The sequence below is a fragment of the Megascapheus bottae genome, chromosome 12 (assembly GCF_031878675.1).
Source record: "Megascapheus bottae isolate mThoBot1 chromosome 12, mThoBot2.hap1, whole genome shotgun sequence".
Lineage (NCBI taxonomy): Eukaryota > Metazoa > Chordata > Mammalia > Rodentia > Geomyidae > Megascapheus > Megascapheus bottae.
The window spans coordinates 13,745,577-13,759,467 of record NC_143520.1 but is presented as its reverse complement, the minus strand read 5'-3'; the positions used below and the strand labels follow the sequence as shown (position 1 = coordinate 13,759,467).

At 39.8% G+C, this 13,891-nt stretch overlaps 1 protein-coding gene across 4 annotated transcripts in view; it reads right to left on the bottom strand.

Moving 5' to 3' along the window:
* The window catches only part of Stk39 (serine/threonine kinase 39), a 262,474-nt gene that overhangs the window by 225,990 nt on the left and 22,593 nt on the right, over positions 1 to 13,891 (bottom strand). The gene's annotated exons all lie outside the window — the stretch shown is intronic.

Here is a 13,891-nt window from a genome sequence, read left to right as displayed (position 1 = left end):
TCCCTCTTAAAAAGGTTTTTAAATGCTCATGTTTACCTACATGGCTTTCTGTATGCTCAGTCTCTTGTCTATCAGCCAATCATCTCTTCCCACCTGCCCTTAGTGAACAAGATCCAAACACACCACCCTTGTTTCTGCCCCTTGAGCTTTTCAAACTCATTCTAGTTACAGGCTCTACATACTGCCATATCTTCTTGGAATGCTCCATTCAGACCCTTGCAAAGTAGCTCCTCCTCCTTCCAGCTGGTACCTCTCCAGATTGGCCTCCTGACTGTGATCCTTCAGGTACAGTCCCCACAAATTTATTCATGTAAGTCATAGCACTCACTGTAGTCTAAAATTTTCTTTTCATGTTTTGATATCCACATCATTCCCCTCCCTATAAGAACACGAACTCTGGGAAGATAGGCCATGTTGTGTTGTGATTCCTTTCCTGTACCCTAAAGATTGCTTGGCCCATCCTAGATAGGCTCTGTGAAACCTGCTGAATGAGTAAATAAGCCCATTAAAATTGTAAGATGTAAATTTAAGTTGTTTTCAATTTCAACATGCTCATAAGTTTTGGGGGTATGGTGAATGCATTTTTATAATTGCTACACATAGAAGGAATTGTGTTTTGATCACTCCCCTCCTGTTATGGCTGTTCAAGCCTATAACTAACTGGATGAACTGAGGTGCTGCTATCTTTGGCATGTGCTATGTCATGTGTAGCTAATGGGCACATTAGGAGGTTGAATCTGAATCTTGGTCTGTTCCAAGGTTTGGGTCCACACACTACAAGTACTAGTAGGAAATAGGTAATACAATGATGAATGCATAAACTGCAAGGCTCTTGTAAAGTTTCTGTATTTGGTAATTCACTGTTGCTCATAAAATCATTTGACAGTAATTTGCCAAACCAAATTGAATAAAAACATAATTCAATTTCATTGAGGGAATTATTCACCTACAATACTAAAATAATTCACAAAACATATCAGAAAATTAGCTGAACCTACACTAGAGAAAACATACCAGAAAATTAGCTGAACCTACACTAGAGAATACACCTCTCTCCTCCTCTCCCCCTCTCTCTGTCTCTCTGACTCTCTCTCCCTGACTCTCTCTCTTTCTGTCTCTCTCTTCTCTCTCTCTTCTCTCTCTCTGTCTCTCTCTGTCTCTCTCTCTGTCTCTCTCTGTGTCTCTCTCTGTGTCTCTCTCTGTCTCTCTCTCTCTCTTTGTCTGTCTGTCTGTCTGTCTCTGTCTCTCTCTCTGTCTCTCTCTGTGTCTCTGTCTCTGTCTCTGTCTCTGTCTCTCTCTCTCTCTCTGTCTCTGTCTCTGTCTCTGTCTCTCTCCCTCTTTCTTGCTAGTCGTGGGACTTGAACTCAGAACCTGAGTGCTGTTCCTGGGCTTTCTCAAAGCTAGAGCTACCACTTGAGCCACAACACCATTTCTGACTTTTTCTATGCATATGGTACCAAGGAATTGAAACTGAGTTTTAGTGCAAGCTAGGCAAGGACTCTACCACTAGGCCAAACTTATGGCCACCACACTTTTTTTTATAATGGGGGAACTGAACATAAACTTAGAAAGAACATCATATTCTCCAGCACAGTAACTCTACCAAAGCCAGAGCATTCATTAGGTAGCTCAACACTTTTGGTTAGAATGCACAAGTGAAACCCTGCAAAACAACCTTCTGATTATTTTTTTGTGGGTCAAGGGGCTTGAACTTGTCTTGAGCATTGTCCCTGAGCTCTTCAAGGGTAAGCTGCCACCCTACCCTTGAGCCAAGCCCCATTTCTCTTTTTTCTAGAGGTTAACTGGAGATAAGAGTCTCAGGTCCTTTTGTGCCCGGGGTTGGCTTTGAAATTTGATCCACAGATCTCAGTCTCCTGAGTAGCTAGAATTACAGGTGTGAACCACCACACCAGTCTCTGAATATTTTAAGAAGAGTGCTGCAGGCAAATAGTTCATTGCATTTAAGCATATGTAGATAATCTCAGAACTATATGTGGAACACCATGAAAATGTTATACATAGAGATTTCCACAATAGGTTCCAACCTAAAGTTGTCTAGCTTCTCAACGTACATTTATAAAAGTGTCATATAATGATCATGTTCCAAGATATCTTCCAGATTCTTCCCTATGGCATTACATTTTAAGTAACACAAAAAGTAACAGGGCAGGGAGTCAGTGGAAGAGATGACTAAGAGCTCTACTTTCAGGGAATGTTTAAAAGGAAAATCCCATGTCCTTGATACCTTGATGCTTAAGGGGTTACACCATTCAAGGAATGTGTAATTTACACCTCTGGAGTTTGTTCTCAGCTTTAAAAAGAGGCCAGCAACAACCTCCCTGTGAAGACTCTTCTGATTGCAGACACAGGCATATCACCTCTCTCATGCTTTTCTTTGCTAACTCCAAGAGCCAAGTGTTTCTGAAAAGAGTTTAAAGGAGAAAGGGGCTGTTACCCATAGATCCAAGGCTACCCCATCCTAGAAAATTAGGCAACACTGTTCACCTCAGCAAAACTAGATCATATTTCAAAACACTGGAGGAAATCATAATGATACATGATGTAGAAGGGAATAAAACCCCACATTTCACATTTAGGTCAAGGTGGCTTTTCATAATTTAAGCAAGACTTACATGGAACAAAAACCCAAAAGGACATTACAAATCTTTAGACAACTGGTATTTTACCATATCAAATACTACCAAAAATAATTAAGCTGTCAACAGAGCCTTAGAAATGTGTGAACTATAAGAACAGGTAAGTAGCATATTAGATTTCATCTGACCTGTATTACAGTCCTACATTCCCCAACCCAAAAAGGACAAGCGGCCAGATGCTGGTGGCTCACGCATAGCTATTCAGGAAGCTGAGATTTAAGAAGCACATTTCGAGGTCAGCCTGAGAAGGAAAGTCCATGAGATTCTTGTCTCCAATTCAAGAAAAAGCTGGAAGTGGAGCTGTGACTCAGGGATAGTGCCCTGGTCCTCATTTCAAGCTCAAAGACCAGACCCCCCCCACACACACACAAAGGACCAACAAAATCTTTACCTTGAATTCTCTTGGAAACCTTAATATTTTTATAAACTTTTTGCAAGCATACTTCAAAATATGCCTCAGGGGCTAGAATGTAGCTGAGTGGTAGAACATTTTCTATCATGCATATGTTCAGTCCCCATTACTACAAAAATAAATAGGCAAATGCATGTGTAGCAAGAACTTATACATCAAAAGTAGGAAAGTAGGAAAGACTGTGACTATATCACCAAAATTGGTCATGAGAATATTAACTGTCAAGCCATTAACCTTAGAAATCAGTAGAGTTACAAGGTGCCAGAGAGGTTCACAACTATAATTATAGGTTTTCCAGAGATGAAAAACAGAAGGATCATGATTTCAGCCAGCACAGACAAAATATTTACAAGATCCCTTCTCAGCCAGTAAGTGCATGGTGGCGCATACCTATCATCTAGCTACATGGAAGGCTAAGATTGGGAGGACCTTGGTTCCAGGCCAGCAGAGAACCCTACCTCAGAAAAGAAAAAGAAAAATAATACAGAAAAACTAGGGATGTTGGTATGCATCTGGGCTTACCTGGATGAGAAAGCAAGAGTGTCTCAACAATAACCAAAGTAAAAATGGCTGGAAGTATGGCTCAAACAGTAGTACACAGCATTACTAAGCATAATACCTCCACTAGCAAGTTCAAATCCTAGTAATGTCAAAAGCGCTCTCCCAAGAAGAGATTAACATACTTTAAATTTATAAAAACACAATCATTTGTAACATGTTAATAGTCTCCACTCCAAAACAAACATATTTAAGGGATAACAAGTAAAAAATAGAATTTAAAATGTTTATTCAAGCCAGGCACCAGTGGCTCATACTATTTATAACCATTGGTACTCAGGAGGTTGAGATACAGAGGAGCATGGATCAAGGCTAGCTTTGACCAAAAAAAAGTCCATGAGACTATATCTCTAAAGTGACCAGCAGAAAAGCAACTGGACCCATGGCTCAATTAACAGAGTACCATCAAGGCAACCAAGAACAAAGTCCTGAATTCAAACTTCAGTGCTGCTGGAACATTATTCAGTTATGTAAGTTTCCTGTTTTTCATTATCATGTACCTATTAAAAATTATCTTCCATTTTATTTACCAGTTCATAAATAACTATATGACATTTACTAGCTTTTATTACTAGAAATTCACTGAAATTCCTACCTGTCATGGGCTCAGGAACCTAACATGTTCAGACAGAACAAGCTCTACTAGTCTCAGATAAACTAAAGCCTATTTGATAGACATCTTAAATGTGAAGGTTGAAAAAAAAACATCATCCCAGAAGCCCTTTGACTTGCACTTTTTTCACAGCTTAAAATTCATTAAACTCAACTGACAGGATTTTAAAGGGAATTCTAATCAGGGATAAAAGCAATTCCAACCAGGAGTTAAAACTTTAAAGGCATTTTCCAGTTGCATTTCTCAGTTGGCTTTAACTTCTACCTCACACCTTCATTTATTAAATAAATGGTGAAAATTCTTCCTGAGGTTTTCTCTTTAAATATTTTGGATTCAAAGAGGCCAAAGCTTAGCTAGCAGTGAGACACTAGGTCTGACAGAAAGGTGTGGGTGGAACACGTCCCACAGCAATAGACGTCTGAGAATACACACAGGCCCAAAATTTAGCTCAGAGAGGCACTAATGCATATTTATGAACAAGCATGGGCCATTTATTTTGCCTCTGTGTCAGTAAATTACAAACCTTCATTGCAGGAGTTAACAAGCTCTACTCAACATGGGCCCAACTCGGTGGTGAGCCAATATCCCCAAACCATGACTAATAAGAAACTCTTTAAAATAACAATTTCAGTCAACATTTTAGGTCAGCAGGCATAATTCGGTGAAAGACAAGATCAGGTAGGCACAAATAATTCACAATTGAGTGAAATACATGTCACTTACACTGTACTCATAAAGGAAGGCAGCTCACTTGGAGAAATCTTGTCTGTGTTCCACTTCTCATTCTCGGAGCCTTCTTACACTTACTGGATGAATACCTTCCAATCTGCCTCTTCCTCACCTTCAGCTACAAGGCCATCAATCAATGAACAATGACAGTTTTTCTTAACTGTGTCCCAAAAGACTTCTTAGAACACTGAATCCAAGTAAGGTTCAAGAAGACTGTCCAATAAAAAGATATCACTCGGGTAGCAGTGGCTCATGCCTGTAATCCTAGCTACTCAGGAGGCTGAGATCTGAGGATCAAAGTTCAAAGCCAGCCAGCTTAGGCACAAAAGGACGTGAGACTTTTATCTCCAATTAACCTCTAGAAAACTGGGGCTTGGCTCAAGGGTAGGATGGTAGCCTTGGGTTGAAGAGTTCAGGCCCAGGGGTAGGGTGGTAGCCTTGAACTAAAGAGCTCAAGGACAGCACTCAGGCCTAGTTCAAGCACCATGACCCACAAAAAAAAAAAAAAAAAAAATATATATATATATATATATGTATATCACTAGTTCTTCTTAAAAGTAAGAACAAAAACCAGTTTTATCATGTTTGAAACAGCTCTGAGAGATTATTCTGTCAAAACTTTCAAAGAAACAGAAAATAGGTATCAGGAGATAAGAGCACCCAGAGCAGGCTGAGGTCCATTCTCCACAGAAGAACGGGAAAGCCAGCAGTTGTCCTAGGTCATCTATATTATCTGTCGACAACACGCATCAGAAGAAACCACTGAGCATCCTGGGGAAAAGCCTCATTCCCAGACACTGCCAGTTCCCAAGCACAATTTCTGGGACCTACACTTTTAACAAGCTCCGGGGGACTTCTATGCACAATTTTGCATGTTCCTGTAACATTGATCCTCATGGAAATCTTGGATGAAGTACATTCAATCATGAAGTCCACATTTTAGAAAGAGCTACTGACAGGACTGAAGACACTTTATACTACCAGACACCCAAATGACTATTTGAAACCCATTTCATGGCCTGAGGAAACTAGAACACAAAATGAAAGTAAAGACTTATACCTAGGTCTCTCTGACACATTTTGGGGCAGGGTTGGGAAAGGGGGGAGCATAGGAATGAAAGGAAGATGGGTAAGCAAATGCAATCCTTATATTCAATGTACATTATGCAAAATGTGAACTATGTAACTTCAGCATAGAGGCAAGAGGGGAAAATGGAGGAAAATGAAGGGGTAATACTAACCAAGAAGCATTGTACCAGATTCCTGGAACCTCTATAATTCCTCTGTACAACAAAGTAATAACTTTTTTACAATTTACTTTATTGTTATTATAGAGGTGATATGCAGAGGGTTTTCACTTACATGAATTAGGTAATGAGTACATTTCCTCTTGCACAGTGACATTTGTTCCTTCATTCCCTCCCATCCTCTCTCTCCCATCTCCCACCCATGATTGTACGGTTCATTTTCATCCATAGCCAGTGCATTCCACTGCTGCACGTTCTCATCCTGATTATACCATGTATAAAGAATACAGAATCATCAGAAAAAGAGAAAACAAGTGTTAAAAAGTCTTGTTTCCAGTCTTTTGAAGTTCATTTCAGCACGTATATTCTTTTATATAAAAATGAAAAGGCACTTAGGCATTTGTACCTTTGTGATTCTCTCCTGCATATCTTCTTTTGGTTTCACTGTATGTGAATGTCTAGAATCCTGTGTAATTTGTCATATCCCAGTGCATTGTATATGGTCATCACATTTTTTTTGATCCATTCATCTACTTGGGGGCATCTAAGTTGTTTTCCTTTTTCTTTTATTTTTCTTTTTGCCATTCCTGGGCTTGAATTCAGAGCCTGGGCACTGTCCCTGAGCTTCTTTTACTCAAGGCTAGTACTCTACCACTTGAGTCACAGCACCACTTGTGGCTTTTTCTATTTATGTGGTACTGAGGAATCAAACCCAAGGCTTCATTCATGCTAGATAAGCACTCTACCAATATACCACATTCCCAGCCCTGTTTCGATATCTTAATAAAAAATGAATGTCATATTTTCTTTCCACAAGATTCTTTCTAAAAAGCAGAATGTATCTTTCTATCCTACTGGTCATTTAGCAAGGATCAACCATGATGCCCTGTCTCCTACTTTCATCTCAAAGATACCTACTTCCTCTGTTCTAGGCAGAAATTGGTAGAAAACAGAAGATGAATGCAGACTGGGTTCTGCAATCCAACAGATAAAATACACAAAAATCTAGAGAACTAATGAGAAATTTAAAACTTAAAAAAAATGTTTAAGAGCAACTTAGACAAAATGGTACAGCTTGCTGTCCAATCTACCTGGGCAGCTGAGACAGTGGTTAAGGGGGGTCATATAGGCCCAGGAGTCCAAGGCCAGCCTCCATCACAGCAGGACACAGTCTCAACAACATAACACCAGTGCAGACTGTAGGACAAACACAAGTTAAGATGAGGCTAAGAGTGTGGTCAGATATGGAAGATGGCAGGCACACATTTCTATCTCTACTGCAGAGTAACTACATGAAATCTTTCTGAGAGGGAAGAGTGATGCTGATATGAAAGATCATACAATGTCACTGCATGGGAGGTTTTCAGAAAAGGATCTCCATACACATGGCAGGCTTTCTCAACCTTGGTTCTGCCAACATTTGTGACTGAAAAATTCTTTGTTGCGGAATACTATCCTGTGTAGTGCAGAATATTTAGTAGAACCTTTGGCCTCAAACACTACAGACGAGCAGCATGTCCCTCCCTCTCCCCAGCTGCAACAGCCAAAAATATCTCCAGACATTTGACAAATGTCCCATGGGATAGAAGGGGTGTGTGTGTGTGTGTGTGTGTGTGTATGAGAGAGAGAGAGAGAGAGAGAGAGAGAGAGAGAGAGAGAGAGAGAGAGAGAGAGAGAGAGAGAGAGAGAGAGAGAGAGAGAGAGAGAGAGAGAGAGAGAGAGAGAGAGAGAGAGAGAGAGAGAGAGAGAGAGAGAGAGAGGGAGAGCGCAAAAGCTCTCTCAATTGAGGATAATAGTTCTCAGATTTAAAGTCTCCACCTGAATTCACAAAGAACAACAGGGTTAGGATAAGGAATTAACCTGATGTCTTTTCAACATATTAAGGTTGTGGCATTCTCAGTGATTGAGAACTGTAATTGAGGGGAAAATCTAGAAACACTGAATGATCTCCCTCAGATAGCCAAGAAGCAACTGCCTTCAGGAAAAGAACAAAAAAGACAGAAAGTCATAAGAAGGAAAAAGGGCAATGTTTTGCCCTTTGGGGCCTACATATTTAAAGTCAGGACCTTGGTTTCCAGTATGGTGCTATATTCAAGCTGAGTTCAGGACAAAGAACATGTCGGAGCTGTCACCAATGTCAAAGTTGACCCTGGGTACCATTTTAAATGGCATTGACGTGACACTAAGATTGTACCCCTAGAATGTGCAACACAGGAAAAGAAAGGGAGAAACACAGAGCTTGCTTGGTCCCCAGGGCTCCAGGCCACTTGAGAAAACATTAAAAGGCTAAAAAGCCCAAATAAACAGGAGTGCCTTCTTGAAATGCCTGTGAAAGTCACCAGGTGTTTGCAGAGTAGAATAAGCTCTGGGATTCTCACAGTTTATCTTGTCCATGAGCATTTATTAAGTGCCTAAAAACACATGGAGCTATCCTGGGAGCAGGTCAGTAAGGTCACCACAATAGGTCCTTGGGATAACCACCTTAAGGTGACTAGAAAAACAGGAATTGGAGAGAAATAAGTAAGAGGTATTTTCTTTGCCTATCAAGATTATCCCAGTCTGAGGAGGATCACAGTCCCAGACAAAAGACATTACTAAGTCTCACCAAATATCATGCTGTGTGCAAAACACTAGCCTGCATCGCAATAGTCAAGGCAATGTAACTGGTCCTGGCCAATGACATGTAAACAGTGGTGAGATCCCAGACTGTTTCTTCCCTGTCTGCAGAGTGGAAAAACCAGTGCCCTAGAGACAGAAGCAGTCTGAAGTACTGCAGGAAGGTCAGCAGAGCTGGGGCCTCTCCCAGTTCTGCATGGGATTCTTTTTTGTTTTGTTGGGGTTTTTTTTTTTGCCAGTCCTGGGGCTTAAACTAAGGCCTGGGCACTGTCCTTGGACACATTTTACTCAAAGCTAATGCTCTGCTACTTGAGCCACAGAGCCACTTCCAGCTTTTTCTGTGTATGTAGTACTGAGGAATCAAACCCAGGGCTTCATGTATGCTATCACCTTCGAGCACTCTATGACTAGGCTATGCTCCCAGCCCCTACATGGGATTCTTGAGATCAAGAAAATCCTGTGTTTTGCTAGCCTTCTGTGATTAAGAGGCTGTTAGCACATCACAGCCCAACCTAGCCTGACTGGTAGAACAAGTTAAGTGGGCATCCTGAGGTACTGAAATTTCCTCTACTACCTTCCTCTCCACCTTCTTCCACCTAAATCCAGAGAGGCCTAGTGCCTGGTATTAACCTCAGAATCTGAAGTTCTGCCTCTCTCCTTCACATCCTAAGACCATATGAAGCAAAGGCAAAGAAACAGCGTGCTTTTAATTGACAGTGAGGCAAGTCCTAAATAAAGCAATTTAAGTAAGTTAGACTCTTAAAAGAAAGATGGAAAAAAATATAAAAGTCACTTTGTAAAAAAAATAAAACAGTTTTGAAGCTAAATGTCTACTTAGATATTTGGGGTCGAAGCCTTCTTTGGTGGGAAACTGTTATAACTGGGAAAAATCTCAATTCCCTCAAGTCTTGCAAAAGAAAGCATGTCAACACTGGAGGCATCAAAGTAGATAAAACAAGCACACGCATCTGCTTGCATCATATCGCCACCACCCAGAACATATTGGAAACTGAAACTCTTCATAAATATCACCAGCAATTTTTAAAACTAAAAGCTTAAAGCCACAGGATTGCGATGCAAATATCAAAACCTCATCTCAAAGGTCATTTATCACCACTTTTTCCAAGCCTTTCTGGAAAGTGGCCCTGCACACACTGGTTCAGAAAGCAGCTATGAAAGAATATGTATGCTGTGGTTTCATAAAAATTTCTAGCTGAGAGGTGTTGCAAATTTCATTACCAGTTCCCAGATCAGACAAGCTATGACCACACCACAGAACCATTCTTGTTTATCCATTAGTTAAGCAAACTATCATCCTTTGAACAATAAATCTGAAATCTGAACTTAGGAAAAATCTTTAATCTCTATTTTCCTTACAGAGGAAACAACAAGTAAGGTTTCCTTTCTCTTTGAAAGACATCAACAATTGAATTATTATTCTTTTCTTTCTCTCAAATAAGGTAAATAGATACCTTATGTTTCAATTGTATACCTTAAAATTGTATACCTTAAAAAAAATAGGACATATAATTAATTAGCTCATCTTCTAATCACACCAAACAAACTTAAACTTGGGATCCTCTAAAACTTCAATTGCTCTAGAAATAAAATCTTGACAATTTCAATATTCTAAGGCAACACAATTATCAAGTAGCCATATATCTAGACAATGGAAAATTGTACTTTCAATTTAGTCATCCAAGAAGCAAAGTATGACTCTTACCTATCCTACCCCACCCATCTCATCTAAACAGTGTTATCAGATATGGTGGGCATTCTCAATACCAGCACACACAGCAACTACAGAGACTATCCTTCCTATCAACCATGAGTCAAGAGGAAATAGTATTAATTATTAACCACATGTACAGTAAGTACATCCATCATGCACTTCACCACACATGTGCACCTGTTTATAAGACTCATTTCTATTCTAGAGTTTACAAAGTTCACAACCTTGGGAACAAGAGATAAGCTAAAGGTTCTGCCTTCTCAAGTATGTTGTTGACATTTAACCTCTAACCAATGAGTTCTGAGTAATATTTTTGGTGGAAAAAATATTCCTGTCTTTAAAAAGTGAAATTAGGATGGAGGTGGAGCTCAGTGGTATATGGAAGAGCACTTGCCTACCATGCAGGAGGCCCAGGGTTTGATCTCCAACATCAGAAAAAAAGAAAAAAGTGAGATTTTACATTGGTATCTTCTTTGCAATTGATTCTTCTTTTTTTAATTATACTTAGTTATGAGTAATAAACATGTTGCTTCATAAAGCACCAACCATCCTATCTTTTGCCTCCAACTAGCTCATCAGAAGAAACCTGTATTCATCGAACACTTTAGCTTTCGGTACCATGTGTACATGCACGTGTGGTTCCATATGCTGACTTCATCAGTGGGGTAGTCACAATGGTCAGGAGGAAGGGGAAGAGGACAGGACCAGGGACAGAGATGGGGGATCATATTAAACTGCCTAGCCTTAGCACTGTTTCTTTAAAACTTGACTTACTGATAATCAGTTGGGTTCCAGAAAAAACAATGAGCATCTCAGTTAAAACGAACATCCAAGAGGAATCCGCGTGACATCTTTCAAAAGAACATCTTCAGTTATCCAGAATCTTCATTTCTCTCATTTAGAAGAGTTGTTTTTTTTTTTTTTAAGGAGATGGGGCTTGACTTTAAGACCACATACTTTCCTTTTACAGAAAAGAGCAGTTTGTAAGACAAGGAGTAGCGTAATACCTTTTGTATAGTAAACAAACTCAATAAATGAATTCATTCTGTGAACTATTTGTAGAAGGAAGTTACTGCCTCTTTTCCTCAGTGTGTTTCCCCCTACAGGAAGACAGCACGAACTACTTCCCCAACATTAACCCTTCAGAACAAAACCCTTCAGGGTGCCAAAGCAGTGCCCGTCCCCTCTGGCCTACCTCTCCAGTGCCACTTCTCTGCGTCAAACCTGGCCAACTCTCCTGACTTTACACCCTACAGAATATAGCTTCACTTCTCTGAGGCAATTGAGATGGGAACGCTAACAGTAAGTCACTGGGAAGAAGAGAGTGTCTCAAAGTGTACTGAACTGCCAAAGAATTCATTCCCTATACCATGATTACTAATGTTCATACATTTACAGTTCCAAACATGCTCACTGTAGGAAGTGGTCAACTTTAGAGAAGGCCCATGCTTTCCAAGCTTTTTAAAAATAGTAATCTTTAATGACAAGTTCCACAAGACCACATTCTGCTTATACTGTATCTGACAGGACTTAAATGCTCTCTTCTCTCATTTCACTCTTGGTACTCTGAAGATAAGTGCAGTGTATAGCTTTCTGGTCCTTTCTGTAAGCATTCAGATGGAACATTTTAGTCCTCAGAACGACTGAGCACTGCTCTTCTGGAGAAGACTGCTTCTGCCAGCACGTAGTGACATCAAGTCCATCCACCTTGTATGTGTAAATGTACTCTCAGAGAATCCTCTCCCACCCCCAAGAGGGGTGCTACTGGCATTGCTGGAGTGCGTGAAAGGAAACCCCAAGGAAGGAAGGACAAAAGTATATAGCACTGTCTACAGATGGATAATTCCAACAGTGCTGAAAAGAAAGGCATAGGAAGAGTTAAGGGTATAGCTCAGTCACAGAGCACTGGCCCAGCATAACTGCAGTCTAACATGATGAACAAAATAAAAATAAAAAAGATAATAATAATTATAAGATTTAGAGCACAAAACCTTTTGTGTATATTTAAAATACACATAAACCTCCTCATCTGCTATCATAATCACACAGGCCTCACAAGGTTGAGAGATGGGGTCGGGGAGGTATCCTCAATTAATTCCTGTCACAAAGCACTAAGTACATAGTTGTTATTCAGATGAAAAACATTTTAAGTTGCAAACTTTTTATGAATATTTCATTTCTTCTATCATTTCTCCTAAAGGCTCTCCTCAATTAAAAAAAAAAGAAACACATAAAAGAGCATGAAATGCTATGTTATAAACCCTTCAAGTGGCTGCTTCTGCAAAAGTAAATTATGTTTTCAGCTCATTCTCTATGCTTACTGGTTCTACACTGAATATTGATTACTTCAGAAATTTCTTTTGTCCTCTATGTTCCTTTCAATGTGATTCATGACTCATGATGCCATAAAAATCCATCAATGAGCAAATAGTTTAATTGCAGTACATGCATTCTATAGCACATTTTGTCAATGTGGGAAATGACCCAAGATGGTATGGATAGTGTACACATGCAGGAGACTGGAGAATGGAATCTGGGTCTTGAGCCAGCCTGCTCACACTCACACCCCACCGGGTTACTCAACTAGTGCTCAGCTTCCCTGAGTCTTTCATCCAACCGGAGATGACAATAGGGCCCACTACATGGGGTTGTATTAGATAAATGCAAAACATAAATAACTAAATACTAGTCAGAAGGCAGAGTCCACACACACACACACACACACACACACACACACACACTACTCATATGTTCTCCAAGCTAAGGTTGATTTAATTTGATTTTACAGGAGGTAATTTATATATATATACATATATATATATATATATATATATTAGCTGGATAAGAGTCCATTGTATGAGTCTTTGCTCCAAAATGGCCCTTCCCTAAGCCCCACGACAACCTGGCCTGGCTGTCTAGTATTGAGTTTAAAGGTCTGGAATTCGTTCAGAGGACATCCAAGATTTCAGTTATAAGTCTGAAGCTTTGGACTGCTAGCACTTCCAACTACCGTGCTGAAAAACTCTACTTTTCTGTGTCAGTTTTTCAAACTTTAAACACCATGAAACTTGCTAAAATACAATAAACCAGAGTAATCTGGGATTTTGTTTTCATCAAAAAAAAAAAAAAGACTACCCTTTTAAATAATTAGTCAACAACATTGATTGCCTGGCACTGAGACAAAGAGAAACCTGACATTTGTGAAGAAACACAAGGGAAAAAAAAAAAGAAAAGAAATCACAGGAAAACTTTTCCTTCAGGGCTATGACTTGCACTTTAGAAAGTTAAAATAAGCCTTTTATCAGAGGTGGGGTCAGGGTCACCACT